Source organism: Urocitellus parryii, chromosome 14, assembly GCF_045843805.1.
Source record: "Urocitellus parryii isolate mUroPar1 chromosome 14, mUroPar1.hap1, whole genome shotgun sequence".
Classification (NCBI taxonomy): domain Eukaryota; kingdom Metazoa; phylum Chordata; class Mammalia; order Rodentia; family Sciuridae; genus Urocitellus; species Urocitellus parryii.
Window position 1 is genome coordinate 48,472,853 of NC_135544.1, and position 22,135 is coordinate 48,494,987.

The 22,135-nt window shown below is 37.2% G+C and overlaps 1 long non-coding RNA gene and 1 pseudogene across 2 annotated transcripts in view; both read right to left on the reverse strand.

Annotated features, from left to right (window-relative positions):
- LOC144250068 (chromaffin granule amine transporter-like) overlaps positions 1-22,135 on the reverse strand; it is a 100,720-nt pseudogene that overhangs the window by 34,626 nt on the left and 43,959 nt on the right. The gene's annotated exons all lie outside the window — the stretch shown is intronic.
- The window catches only part of LOC144250106 (uncharacterized), a 42,664-nt gene that overhangs the window by 10,720 nt on the left and 9,809 nt on the right, over positions 1-22,135 (reverse strand). Inside the window, exons 3-6 of the long non-coding RNA XR_013342400.1 lie at positions 17,674-17,773; positions 16,484-16,603; positions 3,495-3,594; positions 2,297-2,416 (exon numbers count right to left, since the gene is read on the reverse strand). This is a non-coding gene — a long non-coding RNA (uncharacterized LOC144250106). The remainder of the gene's footprint in view (positions 1-2,296; positions 2,417-3,494; positions 3,595-16,483; positions 16,604-17,673; positions 17,774-22,135) is intronic.

Here is a 22,135-nt window from a genome sequence, read left to right on the forward strand (position 1 = left end):
TAAATTCATTTTATTAATTGATATTGTTTATTAACTTATGTTAAATTATAGTATGATTTATATTTAAAAATTCATTAAATTTTATTTAAATTAATACAATTTAACAAAGTAAATTTAACATAATATAGATTGAATTATTTAATATTGACTATATAATTTAATATAAATGTCAATAAAGTTAATTTTAATAAAAATGCTCTTAGTTGTTTTGGAAATTACAGGTGGCAGTGAAGTATTAGCAATATTATCTTCTTTTTTCTCCTCTTTGATTTTACCTAACTTAAGCTAGAACCTTTTGGTTTATCTTTTGCTTTACTTTACAAAAATAAAAAAAAAAAGGAAGAAAAACACCTAGTAGCTACACACATATCGGCTTTTCCTTTCTTATTTCTAAATTTCACCTTAACATTTACATTATTTTACCAAAATTAAGATGCCATCAGTTGTTAGGCATGAACAAAATCACTGAAACAACAACTGGAGGACGCATCCCAAAGTCACATTGGCCAAGTATTCAAAACATATAAATGTCTGAGAACCGATGAGCTCTGATAGTAAAGTTTCCCACCTATGAAAAGTTTCCCAATGCTATGGAAAATGATGACATTTCTCTTTTTGTGTTTTTTAAGCTGAGAACCAACCTAAGGTATGTTATCAGAAATTGTATGTAACTCAAGTCTTTAAATTTCTTATTTTTCCTGTACTGCAGACAAAGAGGCTCACAATTCCTTGAGCTCTACTAGCATTTTAGTGACAGGAAAAAATTCAATGATGCATAGTTGTTTATTTGCATTCAATGTCTATCAATCTTACATACTTTGGGAAGGGTCACAAGCCACGGCCCTTATGCCTCCTGCTCTATTTCAAAGCCTCCAGCATCAGTTGCAACAATTCTAGGAAACACTGGGAATACTCTATGGTACAAAATGCACAATTACTTTTATTTGAAAGCATCTCTAAGACATGAGTCATTAGGTGACTTTCTTGTTCTAAGTAAATTTACTGAATTATTATTAAGTGATAACACGGTAAGCCAAAATGAAAAATGAAAGCATATGCTTCAAATCAGAGCAAGGAAGAAATAAGAAGGTATGATGTGTGGTAAAAATACACGAACATGCAAATATTATCCAGCCTTCTTACGTCAAATGTCCTCTCTTTTATTTATTTATTTTTTGGAGGTTACATTCTTGCATGATATGCATGGAACAACTTTTGGGGGGATACGATCAGAAATTCAGCACTAAAATCTGCCTTCCTGTAACATCACACGGCTTACTCCCGAGAAGAATATCAAAGTATATATTTGGCTTCGACTTGCCAAATTACTTGGAATCTTATTCCAGTAGACTTCACACGGTTGGGAAAAGCAGAGTTCAGATTTGTCATGAGAGATTTTTATATATTCTGCTCACTCCATTGTGTCTAGGTGAGCCTTTGGGTTTCAATGCCTGGAAACACACTTCTTATATTTCAGAATTGAAGAGCTCTTGGAAACGGCGACCTCACTGCATTCTTGAGAAAAATATGTTATACAGGTACTCAGAAAATTACAAAGATTAATCTAGATCCAAGGTTTTTTTAAGACAAGGGGTTTAATGGAGAACACAGCAAGATAGCCTTAGAAATTTCATACTCCCTGCATTCTTAGGAAAAGCTGCTATATTGTAAAGAATAACACCAAACAGAAAAGTTCCTAAGAAAATATTGTGCTTTCAGTTTCCTTGTCTCATAAATTTTATTAAAGTTTCATTAAAGACCCTGTATTTGCTAGCCTTTTTATTAAATACTTTTTTGAGATATTCTATTAATGTCTATGACTGGATTTTATTTGGTCTCACATGAATGTCGCTCCCTGTGACAAAGGGTACATGGGAGGCAGGCAGGATCAGCCTGTCCTCTCCGAGGCACCAGCTGTCCGAACCAGGCTCTGACAGAGGTAGTGAAGGGCACTAGCGTCTCCTGGACTGAGCGAGAGGGTAAGTATCTGAGTGATATTAATTGTGTATAAATGCCACATTTTTTTTTTATGCATTCATCTACTAAGTTGTTTCCACAATTTAGCTAATGTGAATTTTGCTGCTATAAACATTGATGCGGCTGTGTCCCTGTAGTATGCAGTTTTTAAGTCCTTTGGGTATAGACCAAAAAAGAGGGATAGCTAGGTCAAATGGTGGTTCTATTCCCAAATTTCCAAGGAATCGCCAAACTGCTTTCCATATTGGCTGCACCAATCTACAGTCCCACCGACAGTGTAGGAGTGTACATTTTTCCTGAAATCCTCACCAACACTTACTGTTGTTGTCTTCATCATAGCTGCCATTTTCAAAAATCGCTGACATTCTAACTGGAGGGAGGTGCAATTAAACCCCTATCTCTCACCATGCACAAAACTCCACTCAAATGAATCAAGGACCTAGGAATCAAACCAGAGACCTTGCATGTAACAGAAGAAAAAGTAGGCCCTAATTACAATCATATGGGATTAGTCCCAAAATTCCTTAATAAGACTCCTATAGCACAAGAATTAAAATCAAGTATCAATAAATGAGATAGATTCAAACTAAAAAAGTTTCTTCTCCACAAAACAAACAATCTGGGAGGTGAATAGGGATCCTACATCTTGGGAGAAAAGTTTTGCCCCATCACACATCAGATAGAGCACTAATCTCTAGGGTATAGAAAGAACTCACAAATCTAAATACACACACACACACACACACACACATAAATAAATAAATAAATAAATAAATAAATAAATAAATAAACGAACGAATAAATAAATAAATAAAATAAAATAAAATAACCCATTCAATAAATGGGCCACGGACCTGAACAGACACTTCTCCCAAGATGATATAAAATTAATCAACAAATTTATGCAAATATGCTCATCATCACTAGCACTTAGAGAAGTGAAAATCAAAACTACACTAAGATTTGAGGTTCAATCTTAAAGGCTGAAAATGAGCATGTTTCACCTCTCTTTCTCCTTCTACCACCAAATCCTCATAGAAATTAGAAAAGGACATTTGAAATGCTCAGTGATCCAAAATAAGAATGAGAATTTCAAGGACTGAACACAAAAATAGATTATGAAAGAGTAGATCAAGTTGAAAAGACAAAAGCAAACATAGAACGTGCAAGGAAACAGTTCACTTGCAGAAGCTGAGAGGTAACAGGCTGCTTCATGCTTTCAGTATTACATACCAGGGATCACAGAGCACAGGACAACAATAAGATAGTTATCTGGGGTACCACACTGTGGGGTACATAGAGCAAAAACATGGGAAACCCTGCAGAATAAAAGGCATCAACTGAACATCCCTCTCTCAGAACCCAAACAAGGAACCACCAACAAGCAGGGAGGGATAGAGAAGAGCTGTGTAATGCACTTAAGAAGCCTGACTGAGGAGCTATACCAAGAAGTTGTACCATGCACACAAAACTACATATCATGTTCAAACACACAGGCTACAGCCACCAAAATTTACCGTGCCCTAGACCACAATGAAAACGCCAGCCAATTCCGTAAAGGTGTTATCACACAGGCTGCAATTCTTTGTGCATCTAAAATTAGAAGAATTTTGACTCCTCAAAAAAAAAAAAAAAAAAAAAAATTCCATATACAATGAAATTAGGGCCATAGAAACAATTCCAAATAATTGTTAGATTAAAGCAAAAATCAAGATGGAATTAAATTAAAATACTATAATGGCAGAAGCAACAGGGATTTAGATATATGTATTTGAAAAGAGATTGAAATCAAACGGCATATGCTTTTAACATAAAAACATAAGAAAATACCTGGATACTGGATAAAATAATGTAAATGTTAAGGCAAAATTTAGAAAAAAAAAAAACAAAGGAAAAGCTGATGTGTGTAGCTACTGGGTGTTTTGTCTTCCCATTTTTATCTTGGTAAATTAAGATAAAAGATAAACAAAAGTTTCTAGCTTAAGTTAGGCAAAATGAGAGAGCAGACAAAAGTAGAATATATAGCTAATATTTCTCTGATACCTGTAGTTTCTAAAACCACTAAGTGGATTTTTATTAAAATTAATCTTATTAATATTTTTATTATATAGTTAATATTAAATGATTTAATCTATATTAAATGTTATTTAAATTGACTTTGTTAAATTGTATTAATTTAAATGAAATTTAATGAATTTTTAGTATACTGATTTTAAGTCCTTTAGTTATAAACCAATGAGTGGGACAGCTGGGTCAAATGGTGCTTCCGATCCCAGTTTTCCGAGGAATTTTCATACTGCTTTTCAGACTGGCTGCATCAATTTGCAGTGCCACCAGCAATGTATACGTGTACCTTTTTCCCCCACATCCTCGCCAACATTTACTGTTGCTTATATTCTTGATGATTGCCATTCTGATTGAAGTGAGATGAAATCTTAGAGTAGTTTTGATTTGCATCTCTCTCATTACTAGTGAAGTTGAACATTTTTTCATATATTTATTGACTGATTGTATTGCTTCTTCTGTGAAGTGTCTGTTCAATACCTTGCCCTTTACATTAAAATAAATATATATATATATATGTATATATATATTGTTTATTGCTGGCAAAAATAGAGTATCATTGAATAGTTCCAAAGTTTAGAGACTTCTAAAAAAGTGGCTTTTATAGACTTTCATGAGTTGAAAACTAGTTGTATTTCTAATAGGGTGGAGCTCAGTAATCACTATGTTGCCATCAAGAAAGCCCGGCAGATGTTTGCCCAGTGGAATGAAAGAAAAAAAAAAAAAAAAAAAAAAACCAGAATTGAGAACATCATCCAGGCAAATCAGTAGGCAACTGATTCTAGTTCGAGGCAGACAATTAATCTGTTGACGAATCTACTTTCACAGTTTGTACATAACATTTATGGACTATTATTTTAAATTCTATTTTAAAAATATTTATTATTTAGCCTTTAGTGGACACAACATCTTTATTTTATTTTATTTATTTATTTATTTTTTTTAATGTAGTGCTGAGGATCAAACCCCATGCCTCACGCATGCTAGGTGAACGAGCTACTACTTGAGCCATAGACCCAACACTCTCTTAAATTCTTATTTCCACCTTGCTTCTTTATGATAATGAGAATTCAAATTTATGGGTAATATAGCATTCACTGAACAACTTCTCAGTCCAAATCAATCCTTCTACTACTGTATTGTCACTGGAGTGTTATGTTAATCTTCCTACAAACGTGTGCGGAACATTTCATTGATTATGCCAATTCTTAAAGATACAAATGTGCCGAGCCCTAATATCCAGAGTACACAAAGAACTCAAAAAGTAAACATTAAGAAAACAAACAACCCAATCAACAAATGGGCCAAGGACCTGAACAGACACTTCTCAGAGAAGGATACACAATTAATCAAAAAATACACGGAAAAAAATGCTCACCATCTCTAGCAATCAGAGAAATGCAAATTAAAACCACTCTAAGATACCAAATCAGTCCACTAAGAATGGCAGCCATTAGGAAGTCAAACAACAACAAGTGCTGGCAAGGATGTGGGGGGAAAGGTACACTTGTACATTGCTGGTGCGACTGCAAATTGGTGCAGCCAATTTGGAAAGCATTATGGAGATTCCTGGGAAAGCTGGGAATGGAACCACCATTCGACCCAGCTATTCCCCTTCTCGGACTATTCCCAAAGACCTAAAAAGAGCATGCTATAGGGATACAGCTACATCAAGGTTCACAGCAGCACAATTCACAATAGCTAGAATGTGGAACCAACCTAGATGCCAGTCAATAGATGAATGGATAAGAAAATGTGGCATTTGTACACAATGGAATATTACTCAGCACTAAAAAATAACAAAACCATGGCATTTGCAGGGAAATGGATGGCATTAGAGGAGATTATGCTAAGTGAAGTTAGCCAATCCCTAGGAAAGAAATGCTGAATGTCTTCTTTCATATAAGGAGGGGGACTCAAAACAGAGCAGGCTGGAAGAGCATGAAAAGAAGACTACCAATTAGAAGGGACAAGAGGTGGGAGGGAATGGGAGAGAGAAGGGGAATTTCATGGAAATGGAAGGATACCCTCATTGTTACACACAATTACATAGAAGAGGATGTGAGGGGAAAGGGGGAAAAAAAGGAGAGAAATGAATTACAGTAGCTGGGGTAGAGAGAGATTATGGGAGGGGAGGGGACAGAAGGGGGGATAGGGAGGGAATAGGAAAGGCAGCAGAATATAACAGACACTAGTATGGCAGTATGTATAAACCTGCACGTACAGCCAATGTGATCCTGCAAACTGTACACGTGGTAAAAATAAGAATTCATACCCCACTTGAATCAAATGTATGAAATATGATATGTCAAGATCATTGTAATTTTTTTAAAGCAACCAATAAAAATTTAAAAAAAGAAACGAGACAAGGCCCATATTAAAGAGATTTAAAAATTCTACTGAAATCTATAAGAAAATGTTTGAATGAATCATGAGGTATTAAAAGAAGTACAAACTTAATATCTTGCATAGAATTTATCACCCTATGTTTATAGACTCAAAAAGCTTTCCTTACTTTAACCTTCAACTGTGTTTTAACAAAGCCACATTATTAAGGGCTCTCTACTTCTGGCTTTATTCTTTCTTACTTAGTCTTTTCCCCCATATGAGATCCTCACCACCACAGTCGTCAATGGCTGACCTTGCATTATATTTCAAGGATCACTCTATGTAACATCTTCTCCATTGACTGACTGTATTCAATTGCACTTCATAGCAGGAAATGTATATAACACAGCTTTATGTTGTTCACAATATCTACCACAATACCTTGTACTTTTTGGGCACTGAATATATGTATAAGGATACACTTATGATTACTGGATCCTTTTTGTCACGTGTGCTCGCGAATGAGCCAGGGTTTTCCCTCCATATCCCCCATAGTTTCCAGGAATATTCCAAACATATTGAGAAGAAGAGAAATGCTTTTATTTGGACGGTCAGTTTCGAATACACTAGGTAGGTATCTCTCTCAGATAGAAATACAAAATGACAAACAGCTGTGGTCAGAGTGAACCATGCTAGAAGACCGAATCTGAGTGATCAGAAATGCCTTTCAGCAGGAGGAGCAACAACCACTGGAACCAGATTCAAGCCAAATGGGATAGGTCTTACACTGAAAAAGGATCATTATTTGTGATTTAAAACAATAAACAAACACAGAACACCTAAAGAGAAGGAGGCACCCTGCTATAATTTGGATCTGGAATGTTGCCCAAAGGTCATGTGTTGAAAGCTTGGACCCCAATCCACCAGCATTCAGAACGGACTCTACAGAAAGGTGAATTGAATCCTGAGCTCTAACCTCGTCTGTGGATCAATCCACTGATGGGTTCATGATTGGACAGGACTATCGGGAGTTGGTCAAAACTGTGGGCGGTAGGGCCTAGTTGGAGGGTAGGCCACTGGAGTTGATTCCCTGGAAGGGTACATCATATTCCTCAGTCCTCTCTTCCCCTCACCATTTCCCTGATCTCCATGAGTTGAGAAGCTCTGTTTTGAAGCCAGGCTCTCTGCCATGGTAATCTGCCTCACTTCAGGCCACAGCAATGGAGCCTGAAATTGAACCAAAATAAATATTTACTCATTTAATTTTCTCAGGTATGTTGTCAAAGTGATGAAAAAGTCTTCTAACACACACACACACACACACACACACACACAGGAGGAATGGTCTAAAGGGAGAAAAGGACACTTGGTATTGTTGATGCCTTCTTCAACAGTAGACACAGCTGGGGTACAGCGTGGATTCTCACTTCAGCAGATGCTAAAAGGGGCTTAAATTTTTATTTTAGTCTTTTATGAGGAGACATTGACTAACACAGGCCTGACTTCTCTCTCAGATTTGGAGACGAATAAGAAGGACCAAGAAGATTTCCTTTTCTAGCACAGGACACAAATGCAGTCACTAGTTTCTGATAGCAATCTGAGTAATTATGTCTACTTGCTCTATCTTGAAGGCAAGAGACATTATGAGGTGATTCATATGATCCTTAGAATCTATTTAACCATTAATTTTCCAAAAATTCTTCCTTTTTTTAAATTTTATTTCTGCCACCTTGGGGTTTTGTTTCCTGAACAGACATATAGAAAGAACAGCTCAAGGAAAAGAGTCTCCTGAATATGGGCTCTGGGAAGAGAGTAATGGGAGCAAACCCAAACCCCTTCTAAAGGGTAATAAGGAAAATGATCCTAAAGGAAACAAAAAGGCAAATATGAACAAAGTGGCAGCAGGCTCCATTTGTTGGCCACTTTCTCTGCACCAGCCATCAGGTGAGAACTACACACACTATGTTCTCATTTACTGTTCAACTCATGCTTGTGAGAGAGGTTTCATAAATGCATTCTGTCAGTTTAGCTCCAAAATTGCTTTGGTCCCAACTGGTCTGTCTGTTACAGCCCACGTGCTTCCTCTCTTTGCTTTGTCCCCAACTCTACAAAACTGCCTCCTCATTAACTTGTTGGAATTTAAACACCTTGGAAAGCAGGGCCTTATCTTAACTCCTTCTGATCCTTAGAGGTATGGGAATTACATTTAGGATTGTTACTCCATAGTAGAAAATTTCTCAACTTTCTATTTCGCTCTGTACTCTTGAAACCTGGATTATATTTGGCACTGATAAACAACCATAGGTGAAGTGAACATCAACCTATTGGCTCTAAAACAAATTTTTCTTAAGTGAAATTTAAGCGGAATTTTTGAGCACTTAAATAAACTTCAATCAGAATCAACAAGGACCAAATAATATTAAAATGAACTCGAAAATTTATAGATTAACAGCAAAAGTTTACTTTTGGAAAGGGTAAAGATGGTTCTTTAGTGAAATTTAATCCGTATTATAATTTGAATTCTGAGACTGATTAAGACTCTGTGATGGTTAATTTTATATGTTAACTCGTCTGGGCTACGATGCCCAGATACTTGGCCAACTTTTATTCTGGGTGTGTCTGTGCTGGTGTTATGGGGTGAGATTTACTTTTGAATCGGGGACTTTTAGTTAAATAGATTCCATTCTCTAATGTGGAGCGAGACCTCACCTCGTCAACTGAATGCAACTGAATGGGACAAAGAGCCCACCTCTCCCAGACAAGAGGGAACTGTCCAGTGAACTACCTTTGGATTTCATCTACAACATTGATTCTTCCTGGCTCCACAGCACACTGCCTTGGGACTCAAACTGGGACACTTTCCTGGGTCTCTAGCTCCTCCCAGCCAACCCTGCCCAATCCTGTGAGCCAATAGCTGACAGGCAAGTGCAGGGAAGAAGCAGAGGCCCTGCAGGGGGTGAGTGTGCTACTGGATGCCAGTCCCTGGTCAAAGCGCAGGACAGGCTTCTGAGTTTACAGGCAGGAAGGGATGATTAGTGTTGGTGGAGCCCCAGGAACCCCGCGCTCTGAGGAATTCTGAGCGCTTGGGTCATAATCGACCCCGGCAACGCCGGAGGACGTTCGGGGCAGAGAAGTGGATGGTGATGGACGCGCTTCTCAGAGCTGGTCCGATGGATCACTGAAGTGGCCACGATGTGGTCCTGGTTTGGAGGCCTGGGCTCAGGCTTGGGCCACTTCTTGGGTCAGGTGGGGAGCAGCTTGGCTTTCCTCACCGGCCAGAGCTCCACCTTCAACAGGGAGATGCTTCTGGATGACTTAGGAGACCCAGAAGCAGCTTTACATCATGGTGGGAGAAAGGAAATGGAAACTACTGATTCCACACTAAGATGTGAGAATGAAGGACCGAAAAAGTGCTGTACTGACCTGGAAGAAAAGCATGAAGCATCAGAGCTACAAATAAACCATCAGTCTGTAAGTTCCCAAAATCAACTGCCACAGAAAGAGGTAGAGATCAGCCATCCTAAAGCAGGACAGATTGTACTGCAAGATCAAATGTTCCAACTACAGGCAGCTGCTCAATCAGTACGCTCGGGAGCTTGTGGTGTACCAACAACAACTGCACCGGCTCCGCTCGGTTCCCTGGTCGGTAGTCATTTTTCAGCCTTTCGTGATGATGACACGGACTTTAGTGACATAATTTTATCACAACAAGAAACAAACAGATTACCAACTGAAGTTGCAAAACATGAATCTGAAGTTGGCCACTCGAGGCAGATTGCTGAGGCTCAGGGAACGCACCATTCTGACTCAAGTGAAATCTGCAAAGTACTAAATACTATCAAGACTCTTCAACCAAACCAAAGTCCAGACATATATGATCATCAGCATGAAATTTCAGTTTGGGAGCAGAGTTCTACTGTGGCAGAAAAGGGGAGAACCCTTCCTCAGCATTCAGCAGTGGAAGAAGTGTTCAGGCTTCAACGAGCCCTGGCTGATGCGGAGAAGGAAATCGTGAGACTAAATGGTTTAAACCAGGATAACCGTCTTGCTGAAGACAATCTGAAACTTGAAATGCACGTTGAAGCTCTAGAAAAAGAGAAGTCATCATTGAGTCAAGAAAAAGAGGAACTTCAGATGTCACTGTCAAAACTGAGCCGTGACTATCAAGTCATGAAAAACAAAGCTTCAACGGACATGAATTTGAATGTACAATTACTAGACTTAAAACTTCACTTGAAGGCAAAGGAGGAAGAACTGAATCAGACTATCAATGAAAAGAAAATGCTGATAGCTGAGTTAGAAGAACTGGATCATCGGAATCGGGAAGCTACAGAGCACATGATTTTGATACAAGATGAGCTATCAAAACAACAAAATGAAGGAGACCTTGTCATCAAGAAGTTGGAACAAGATCTAGATGATGAAAAAAAGAGAGTTCATCAACTTGAGGATGAGCAGATGAACATATCCCAAGAGCTGCATGTGCAGAAGGAGAAGTTAACTGAGAATGCACGGAGCCTCAGTGATTTGCATTTAACTAAGCAGAAGCTTGAAGGTAAAGTAGAAGATTTAGTAGATCAGCTAAATCAGTCACAAAAAAATAGTTCAAACGTCCAGCAGGAAAACCTTGGGCTTAAGGATCACATTAGACAACTTGAAGAGGAGCTGTCTGGGTTTAAGAGTAAGTATCGAGCCTCTCTGAATGAAGACTCTAACAGTCATTGTAAGGATGACATGCCTAAAGAACGAGAAGCTGAAGCTAGCAACCTAAGGCAAAATCTTTCTCAAGAGGAACAGCTCAATGAAAACTTAACGAAAGTTGCTGTTGAACTCAAGACGGAAAATGAAATGTTGATTTTAGCACGTGACGATGTAAGGCGTAAGTTGGAAGAATCTATTGCTGCTTACAATCAAATCTCTCAAGAAAAAGACACTATCATGGAGACTCTCAAAAGAGACAAAGAAGAGACTGAAGCCAAACTGCACCAGGCAGAAAAAAGACTGTTGGAAGAAGCAAATAATCACAGGCAGACTATTCAGGAACTCTCCAATGCACATGATTGGAATACCTCGGCCTTAAAGCTGAAACACGAATGTGCAGTTCAACTCAATCAAGAGAAGGACTTTGAAATAGCAGGACTCAAAAAGAATATTGAGCAAATGACTGCTGATGAAAAAGAAACTGAGGAAATTTTGGCATCTTACATAGAAGAACAGGAGCGATTGATACAAGTCATAAATGAGAAAGAAGTTTTTATTGAAAAACTCGAAGAAAAAAGTTCACAACTACAAAAGGATTTAGATAAGTGTTCTCAGGCCTTAAGAGAAAATGAAACTTTAAGGCAATCCGTTGAAAGAAAGGACAGAAGTCTTACCTACATGAGAGCAGAAAACAACTATCTGCGAGTAGAACTGGAAATATTTACGCAACCTGTACCAGTGGCTGAGCCTGAAGCTCTTGATGCTATCACAGAACTAGAATTGGAGGTATCTCAACTGAACATAGTCAAAAATCATCTGGAAGATGAAATTCAAGACCATCTGAATATAATTGAAAATCAAAACCAGCATAAAATGCAACTACTTCAGTCTTTACAGGAGCAGAAGGAGGAAATGCATGAATTTAAGTACAAGTATGAGCAGATGAATGCTGCGCATAGCCAGTTAATTTTAGAAAGAGAGGAGGAAATTAAGAACTTGCAGAAAACTGTTGAAGAACTAAAAGCCCAGTTGCCTGGAGAGAGAGGAGACGCTCAAACACTGAATTCTGATATTTTTCAAGAGACCAAAGTAAAAATCCTAAGAGAAAACGAGGTTCAACACTTCCAAGAAGAAGAGAAAGCTCTGCATTCTGCTGAACTAGCCAAAGAAAAACAGTCAATAGCTGAATGGAAGAACAAGGCCGAAAAGCTAGAAGGAGAAGTAACATCACTGCAGGAACGTTTGGATCAAGCGAATGCTCTGTGGGATTCTGCTTCCAGACTGAGAGAAGACTTAGATCTCAAGGAAGAGCAGATGGCAGAACTGAAAAAACAAAACGAGCTCCGAAAAGAAATGTTGGACCACGCACAACAGAAATTGTCGACTTTGGTCAACAGCGCAGAAGGAAAAGTGGACAAAGTCCTCATGCGAAACCTTCTAATCGCTCATTTCCAAACAACAAAAGGCAAACGTCGTCGTGAAGTATTGCAGTTGATGGGGAGCATCCTGGACGTTCCAAAGGACGAAATGGAGCACTTGTTGAATAAAGATTATGGTGGTGTCAGAAAGTGGATGAGGAGTTGCCTTGGAGGGGCTTCAACAAGTGTCCCCAGCACACCTCCGAAACCAAATCAACAACCCCAACCCGTGCTTCAGAGTTCTTTTTCAGAACCCCTTTACCAGGAAATGTTAAAGATGGAGCCAAATTAAGAGCTGGCAGAAGCACCAACGGGAATCCACTCTTGGTCCCACGTTCTGCAGCGGTGCCTCTTAGTAACCTCGCTGGAGTTGGACTTGGTGGACCTGGGCGTCCTCTTTTCACACCCATTGCAGATTTCATGCCCACCTTTACACCGTCGCCAGTGTCCCTGCACAACAGGGCCAGAGCTGTACTCCAGGATCTTCTAAATATTTAGCATTATTCTAAAGAAGCCATAACCCTTTTTGATGTTTTACAGCATGGCCTTTTGAAAAAGCACGCATGTGCTTGTAGACAAAAAGAGAAAGCAAAACAGCTGGTATATGTAAGTGTATGGCTACTAGGTATTTTATTTTATTTCTTTAGTTGTTGTTGTTGTTGTGATTTTTTGCTATAGTACTTTTTAAAAAATTTGTTTTGTTTTTTGTAGCACTTTTTGTTTATAGAATTTTGTTCCAATGTAGCAGATAATCATCACCAGTTATCAATTCTGATGTACTTTTGTGAGCCACTGTACAGAGCAGCCTTCTTGAACCACTAGTTCCAACCTCACTTAATGGCATTAAGATAAAAACGATACATGCAATCACAGGAAACAAGAGAAATCCAACCCATGAGAAGGATGTCTCAGATTCAGAGTACATGAAAACCAAATATAATGTTGCAAAACGTTGAGAATATTTAGTTTATCCAAGATAACATTGTACAACTACCAAGCGAAAATTCCAATGGGGAGGACCTAAACAGGAAGCTTAGTGGATAAATTCTAAGATGCTTTGAATCCAAATTCTATGACCCCTATCCATTTTGCTGATTTCCATTTCTCTACGAAAGTCACTTCACATTAATTCAGTTTTCCAGATGATAAATACGTCCAGAAGGAAGAGTATTTTTATGAGGCAACCCCGCCCGAAGTGGGATCACATGATCCATTGCCAATGGAAAAGTTAATTAGTAAGAATGTATCATTAAATATCTGGACTGCTTATCTACATACTATTGGGGGCTCTACAATCATTCTTATAAACACATTTTATAAAACATTTGATCAAAACAAGTGGGGGAGAGAAATAAGCTGACAACAGTTTTTGGAAGATGAAAAGCTTTACAACAGGAGTAGTTATAACCTTTTGATAAATTAAGGTAAAAGATGAATCAAAAGTTTCTAGCTTAAGTAGGTGAAATCAGAGAAGCGAAAAAGCAGATTGCATAGCACATACTTCTCTGACACCCGTAGTTTCTAAAACCATTCAGAACGTTTTTATTAAAATTAATTTAAACAAAATTTAATATGTTTTTAAATATAAAAAATTATACTATCATTTAATATAAATTAATCTAATTTAAATCAATCTAATTTAAATTAATTTTATTAGTAGTATTATTTAAATTTCTTTTATTAATACTATGGTTTGATTTAAATTCATTTTATTAATTGATATTGTTTATTAACTTATGTTAAATTATAGTATGATTTATATTTAAAAATTCATTAAATTTTATTTAAATTAATACAATTTTACAAAGTAAATTTAACATAATATAGATTGAATTATTTAATATTGACTATATAATTTAATATAAATGTCAATAAAGTTAATTTTAATAAAAATGCTCTTAGTTGTTTTGGAAATTACAGGTGGCAGTGAAGTATTAGCAATATTATCTTCTTTTTTCTCCTCTTTGATTTTACCTAACTTAAGCTAGAACCTTTTGGTTTATCTTTTGCTTTACTTTACAAAAATAAAAAAAAAAAGGAAGAAAAACACCTAGTAGCTACACACATATCGGCTTTTCCTTTCTTATTTCTAAATTTCACCTTAACATTTACATTATTTTACCAAAATTAAGATGCCATCAGTTGTTAGGCATGAACAAAATCACTGAAACAACAACTGGAGGACGCATCCCAAAGTCACATTGGCCAAGTATTCAAAACATATAAATGTCTGAGAACCGATGAGCTCTGATAGTAAAGTTTCCCACCTATGAAAAGTTTCCCAATGCTATGGAAAATGATGACATTTCTCTTTTTGTGTTTTTTAAGCTGAGAACCAACCTAAGGTATGTTATCAGAAATTGTATGTAACTCAAGTCTTTAAATTTCTTATTTTTCCTGTACTGCAGACAAAGAGGCTCACAATTCCTTGAGCTCTACTAGCATTTTAGTGACAGGAAAAAATTCAATGATGCATAGTTGTTTATTTGCATTCAATGTCTATCAATCTTACATACTTTGGGAAGGGTCACAAGCCACGGCCCTTATGCCTCCTGCTCTATTTCAAAGCCTCCAGCATCAGTTGCAACAATTCTAGGAAACACTGGGAATACTCTATGGTACAAAATGCACAATTACTTTTATTTGAAAGCATCTCTAAGACATGAGTCATTAGGTGACTTTCTTGTTCTAAGTAAATTTACTGAATTATTATTAAGTGATAACACGGTAAGCCAAAATGAAAAATGAAAGCATATGCTTCAAATCAGAGCAAGGAAGAAATAAGAAGGTATGATGTGTGGTAAAAATACACGAACATGCAAATATTATCCAGCCTTCTTACGTCAAATGTCCTCTCTTTTATTTATTTATTTTTTGGAGGTTACATTCTTGCATGATATGCATGGAACAACTTTTGGGGGGATACGATCAGAAATTCAGCACTAAAATCTGCCTTCCTGTAACATCACACGGCTTACTCCCGAGAAGAATATCAAAGTATATATTTGGCTTCGACTTGCCAAATTACTTGGAATCTTATTCCAGTAGACTTCACACGGTTGGGAAAAGCAGAGTTCAGATTTGTCATGAGAGATTTTTATATATTCTGCTCACTCCATTGTGTCTAGGTGAGCCTTTGGGTTTCAATGCCTGGAAACACACTTCTTATATTTCAGAATTGAAGAGCTCTTGGAAACGGCGACCTCACTGCATTCTTGAGAAAAATATGTTATACAGGTACTCAGAAAATTACAAAGATTAATCTAGATCCAAGGTTTTTTTAAGACAAGGGGTTTAATGGAGAACACAGCAAGATAGCCTTAGAAATTTCATACTCCCTGCATTCTTAGGAAAAGCTGCTATATTGTAAAGAATAACACCAAACAGAAAAGTTCCTAAGAAAATATTGTGCTTTCAGTTTCCTTGTCTCATAAATTTTATTAAAGTTTCATTAAAGACCCTGTATTTGCTAGCCTTTTTATTAAATACTTTTTTGAGATATTCTATTAATGTCTATGACTGGATTTTATTTGGTCTCACATGAATGTCGCTCCCTGTGACAAAGGGTACATGGGAGGCAGGCAGGATCAGCCTGTCCTCTCCGAGGCACCAGCTGTCCGAACCAGGCTCTGACAGAGGTAGTGAAGGGCACTAGCGTCTCCTGGACTGAGCGAGAGGGTAAGTATCTGAGTGATATTAATTGTGTATAAATGCCACATTTTTTTTTTATGCATTCATCTACTAAGTTGTTTCCACAATTTAGCTAATGTGAATTTTGCTGCTATAAACATTGATGCGGCTGTGTCCCTGTAGTATGCAGTTTTTAAGTCCTTTGGGTATAGACCAAAAAAGAGGGATAGCTAGGTCAAATGGTGGTTCTATTCCCAAATTTCCAAGGAATCGCCAAACTGCTTTCCATATTGGCTGCACCAATCTACAGTCCCACCGACAGTGTAGGAGTGTACATTTTTCCTGAAATCCTCACCAACACTTACTGTTGTTGTCTTCATCATAGCTGCCATTTTCAAAAATCGCTGACATTCTAACTGGAGGGAGGTGCAATTAAACCCCTATCTCTCACCATGCACAAAACTCCACTCAAATGAATCAAGGACCTAGGAATCAAACCAGAGACCTTGCATGTAACAGAAGAAAAAGTAGGCCCTAATTCCAATCATATGGGATTAGTCCCAAAATTCCTTAATAAGACTCCTATAGCACAAGAATTAAAATCAAGTATCAATAAATGAGATAGATTCAAACTAAAAAAGTTTCTTCTCCACAAAACAAACAATCTGGGAGGTGAATAGGGATCCTACATCTTGGGAGAAAAGTTTTGCCCCATCACACATCAGATAGAGCACTAATCTCTAGGGTATAGAAAGAACTCACAAATCTAAATACACACACACACACACACACACACATAAATAAATAAATAAATAAATAAATAAATAAACGAACGAATAAATAAATAAATAAAATAAAATAAAATAACCCATTCAATAAATGGGCCACGGACCTGAACAGACACTTCTCCCAAGATGATATAAAATTAATCAACAAATTTATGCAAATATGCTCATCATCACTAGCACTTAGAGAAGTGAAAATCAAAACTACACTAAGATTTGAGGTTCAATCTTAAAGGCTGAAAATGAGCATGTTTCACCTCTCTTTCTCCTTCTACCACCAAATCCTCATAGAAATTAGAAAAGGACATTTGAAATGCTCAGTGATCCAAAATAAGAATGAGAATTTCAAGGACTGAACACAAAAATAGATTATGAAAGAGTAGATCAAGTTGAAAAGACAAAAGCAAACATAGAACGTGCAAGGAAACAGTTCACTTGCAGAAGCTGAGAGGTAACAGGCTGCTTCATGCTTTCAGTATTACATACCAGGGATCACAGAGCACAGGACAACAATAAGATAGTTATCTGGGGTACCACACTGTGGGGTACATAGAGCAAAAACATGGGAAACCCTGCAGAATAAAAGGCATCAACTGAACATCCCTCTCTCAGAACCCAAACAAGGAACCACCAACAAGCAGGGAGGGATAGAGAAGAGCTGTGTAATGCACTTAAGAAGCCTGACTGAGGAGCTATACCAAGAAGTTGTACCATGCACACAAAACTACATATCATGTTCAAACACACAGGCTACAGCCACCAAAATTTACCGTGCCCTAGACCACAATGAAAACGCCAGCCAATTCCGTAAAGGTGTTATCACACAGGCTGCAATTCTTTGTGCATCTAAAATTAGAAGAATTTTGACTCCTCAAAAAAAAAAAAAAAAAAAAAATTCCATATACAATGAAATTAGGGCCATAGAAACAATTCCAAATAATTGTTAGATTAAAGCAAAAATCAAGATGGAATTAAATTAAAATACTATAATGGCAGAAGCAACAGGGATTTAGATATATGTATTTGAAAAGAGATTGAAATCAAACGGCATATGCTTTTAACATAAAAACATAAGAAAATACCTGGATACTGGATAAAATAATGTAAATGTTAAGGCAAAATTTAGAAAAAAAAAAAACAAAGGAAAAGCTGATGTGTGTAGCTACTGGGTGTTTTGTCTTCCCATTTTTATCTTGGTAAATTAAGATAAAAGATAAACAAAAGTTTCTAGCTTAAGTTAGGCAAAATGAGAGAGCAGACAAAAGTAGAATATATAGCTAATATTTCTCTGATACCTGTAGTTTCTAAAACCACTAAGTGGATTTTTATTAAAATTAATCTTATTAATATTTTTATTATATAGTTAATATTAAATGATTTAATCTATATTAAATGTTATTTAAATTGACTTTGTTAAATTGTATTAATTTAAATGAAATTTAATGAATTTTTAGTATACTGATTTTAAGTCCTTTAGTTATAAACCAATGAGTGGGACAGCTGGGTCAAATGGTGCTTCCGATCCCAGTTTTCCGAGGAATTTTCATACTGCTTTTCAGACTGGCTGCATCAATTTGCAGTGCCACCAGCAATGTATACGTGTACCTTTTTCCCCCACATCCTCGCCAACATTTACTGTTGCTTATATTCTTGATGATTGCCATTCTGATTGAAGTGAGATGAAATCTTAGAGTAGTTTTGATTTGCATCTCTCTCATTACTAGTGAAGTTGAACATTTTTTCATATATTTATTGACTGATTGTATTGCTTCTTCTGTGAAGTGTCTGTTCAATACCTTGCCCTTTACATTAAAATAAATATATATATATATATGTATATATATATTGTTTATTGCTGGCAAAAATAGAGTATCATTGAATAGTTCCAAAGTTTAGAGACTTCTAAAAAAGTGGCTTTTATAGACTTTCATGAGTTGAAAACTAGTTGTATTTCTAATAGGGTGGAGCTCAGTAATCACTATGTTGCCATCAAGAAAGCCCGGCAGATGTTTGCCCAGTGGAATGAAAGAAAAAAAAAAAAAAAAAAAAAAAAACCAGAATTGAGAACATCATCCAGGCAAATCAGTAGGCAACTGATTCTAGTTCGAGGCAGACAATTAATCTGTTGACGAATCTACTTTCACAGTTTGTACATAACATTTATGGACTATTATTTTAAATTCTATTTTAAAAATATTTATTATTTAGCCTTTAGTGGACACAACATCTTTATTTTATTTTATTTATTTATTTATTTTTTTTAATGTAGTGCTGAGGATCAAACCCCATGCCTCACGCATGCTAGGTGAACGAGCTACTACTTGAGCCATAGACCCAACACTCTCTTAAATTCTTATTTCCACCTTGCTTCTTTATGATAATGAGAATTCAAATTTATGGGTAATATAGCATTCACTGAACAACTTCTCAGTCCAAATCAATCCTTCTACTACTGTATTGTCACTGGAGTGTTATGTTAATCTTCCTACAAACGTGTGCGGAACATTTCATTGATTATGCCAATTCTTAAAGATACAAATGTGCCGAGCCCTAATATCCAGAGTACACAAAGAACTCAAAAAGTAAACATTAAGAAAACAAACAACCCAATCAACAAATGGGCCAAGGACCTGAACAGACACTTCTCAGAGAAGGATACACAATTAATCAAAAAATACACGGAAAAAAATGCTCACCATCTCTAGCAATCAGAGAAATGCAAATTAAAACCACTCTAAGATACCAAATCAGTCCACTAAGAATGGCAGCCATTAGGAAGTCAAACAACAACAAGTGCTGGCAAGGATGTGGGGGGAAAGGTACACTTGTACATTGCTGGTGCGACTGCAAATTGGTGCAGCCAATTTGGAAAGCATTATGGAGATTCCTGGGAAAGCTGGGAATGGAACCACCATTCGACCCAGCTATTCCCCTTCTCGGACTATTCCCAAAGACCTAAAAAGAGCATGCTATAGGGATACAGCTACATCAAGGTTCACAGCAGCACAATTCACAATAGCTAGAATGTGGAACCAACCTAGATGCCAGTCAATAGATGAATGGATAAGAAAATGTGGCATTTGTACACAATGGAATATTACTCAGCACTAAAAAATAACAAAACCATGGCATTTGCAGGGAAATGGATGGCATTAGAGGAGATTATGCTAAGTGAAGTTAGCCAATCCCTAGGAAAGAAATGCTGAATGTCTTCTTTCATATAAGGAGGGGGACTCAAAACAGAGCAGGCTGGAAGAGCATGAAAAGAAGACTACCAATTAGAAGGGACAAGAGGTGGGAGGGAATGGGAGAGAGAAGGGGAATTTCATGGAAATGGAAGGATACCCTCATTGTTACACACAATTACATAGAAGAGGATGTGAGGGGAAAGGGGGAAAAAAAGGAGAGAAATGAATTACAGTAGCTGGGGTAGAGAGAGATTATGGGAGGGGAGGGGACAGAAGGGGGGATAGGGAGGGAATAGGAAAGGCAGCAGAATATAACAGACACTAGTATGGCAGTATGTATAAACCTGCACGTACAGCCAATGTGATCCTGCAAACTGTACACGTGGTAAAAATAAGAATTCATACCCCACTTGAATCAAATGTATGAAATATGATATGTCAAGATCATTGTAATTTTTTTAAAGCAACCAATAAAAATTTAAAAAAAGAAACGAGACAAGGCCCATATTAAAGAGATTTAAAAATTCTACTGAAATCTATAAGAAAATGTTTGAATGAATCATGAGGTATTAAAAGAAGTACAAACTTAATATCTTGCATAGAATTTATCACCCTATGTTTATAGACTCAAAAAGCTTTCCTTACTTTAACCTTCAACTGTGTTTTAACAAAGCCACATTATTAAGGGCTCTCTACTTCTGGCTTTATTCTTTCTTACTTAGTCTTTTCCCCCATATGAGATCCTCACCACCACAGTCGTCAATGGCTGACCTTGCATTATATTTCAAGGATCACTCTATGTAACATCTTCTCCATTGACTGACTGTATTCAATTGCACTTCATAGCAGGAAATGTATATAACACAGCTTTATGTTGTTCACAATATCTACCACAATACCTTGTACTTTTTGGGCACTGAATATATGTATAAGGATACACTTACGATTACTGGATCCTTTTTGTCACGTGTGCTCGCGAATGAGCCAGGGTTTTCCCTCCATATCCCCCATAGTTTCCAGGAATATTCCAAACATATTGAGAAGAAGAGAAATGCTTTTATTTGGACGGTCAGTTTCGAATACACTAGGTAGGTATCTCTCTCAGATAGAAATACAAAATGACAAACAGCTGTGGTCAGAGTGAACCATGCTAGAAGACCGAATCTGAGTGATCAGAAATGCCTTTCAGCAGGAGGAGCAACAACCACTGGAACCAGATTCAAGCCAAATGGGATAGGTCTTACACTGAAAAAGGATCATTATTTGTGATTTAAAACAATAAACAAACACAGAACACCTAAAGAGAAGGAGGCACCCTGCTATAATTTGGATCTGGAATGTTGCCCAAAGGTCATGTGTTGAAAGCTTGGACCCCAATCCACCAGCATTCAGAACGGACTCTACAGAAAGGTGAATTGAATCCTGAGCTCTAACCTCGTCTGTGGATCAATCCACTGATGGGTTCATGATTGGACAGGACTATCGGGAGTTGGTCAAAACTGTGGGCGGTAGGGCCTAGTTGGAGGGTAGGCCACTGGAGTTGATTCCCTGGAAGGGTACATCATATTCCTCAGTCCTCTCTTCCCCTCACCATTTCCCTGATCTCCATGAGTTGAGAAGCTCTGTTTTGAAGCCAGGCTCTCTGCCATGGTAATCTGCCTCACTTCAGGCCACAGCAATGGAGCCTGAAATTGAACCAAAATAAATATTTACTCATTTAATTTTCTCAGGTATGTTGTCAAAGTGATGAAAAAGTCTTCTAACACACACACACACACACACACACACACACAGGAGGAATGGTCTAAAGGGAGAAAAGGACACTTGGTATTGTTGATGCCTTCTTCAACAGTAGACACAGCTGGGGTACAGCGTGGATTCTCACTTCAGCAGATGCTAAAAGGGGCTTAAATTTTTATTTTAGTCTTTTATGAGGAGACATTGACTAACACAGGCCTGACTTCTCTCTCAGATTTGGAGACGAATAAGAAGGACCAAGAAGATTTCCTTTTCTAGCACAGGACACAAATGCAGTCACTAGTTT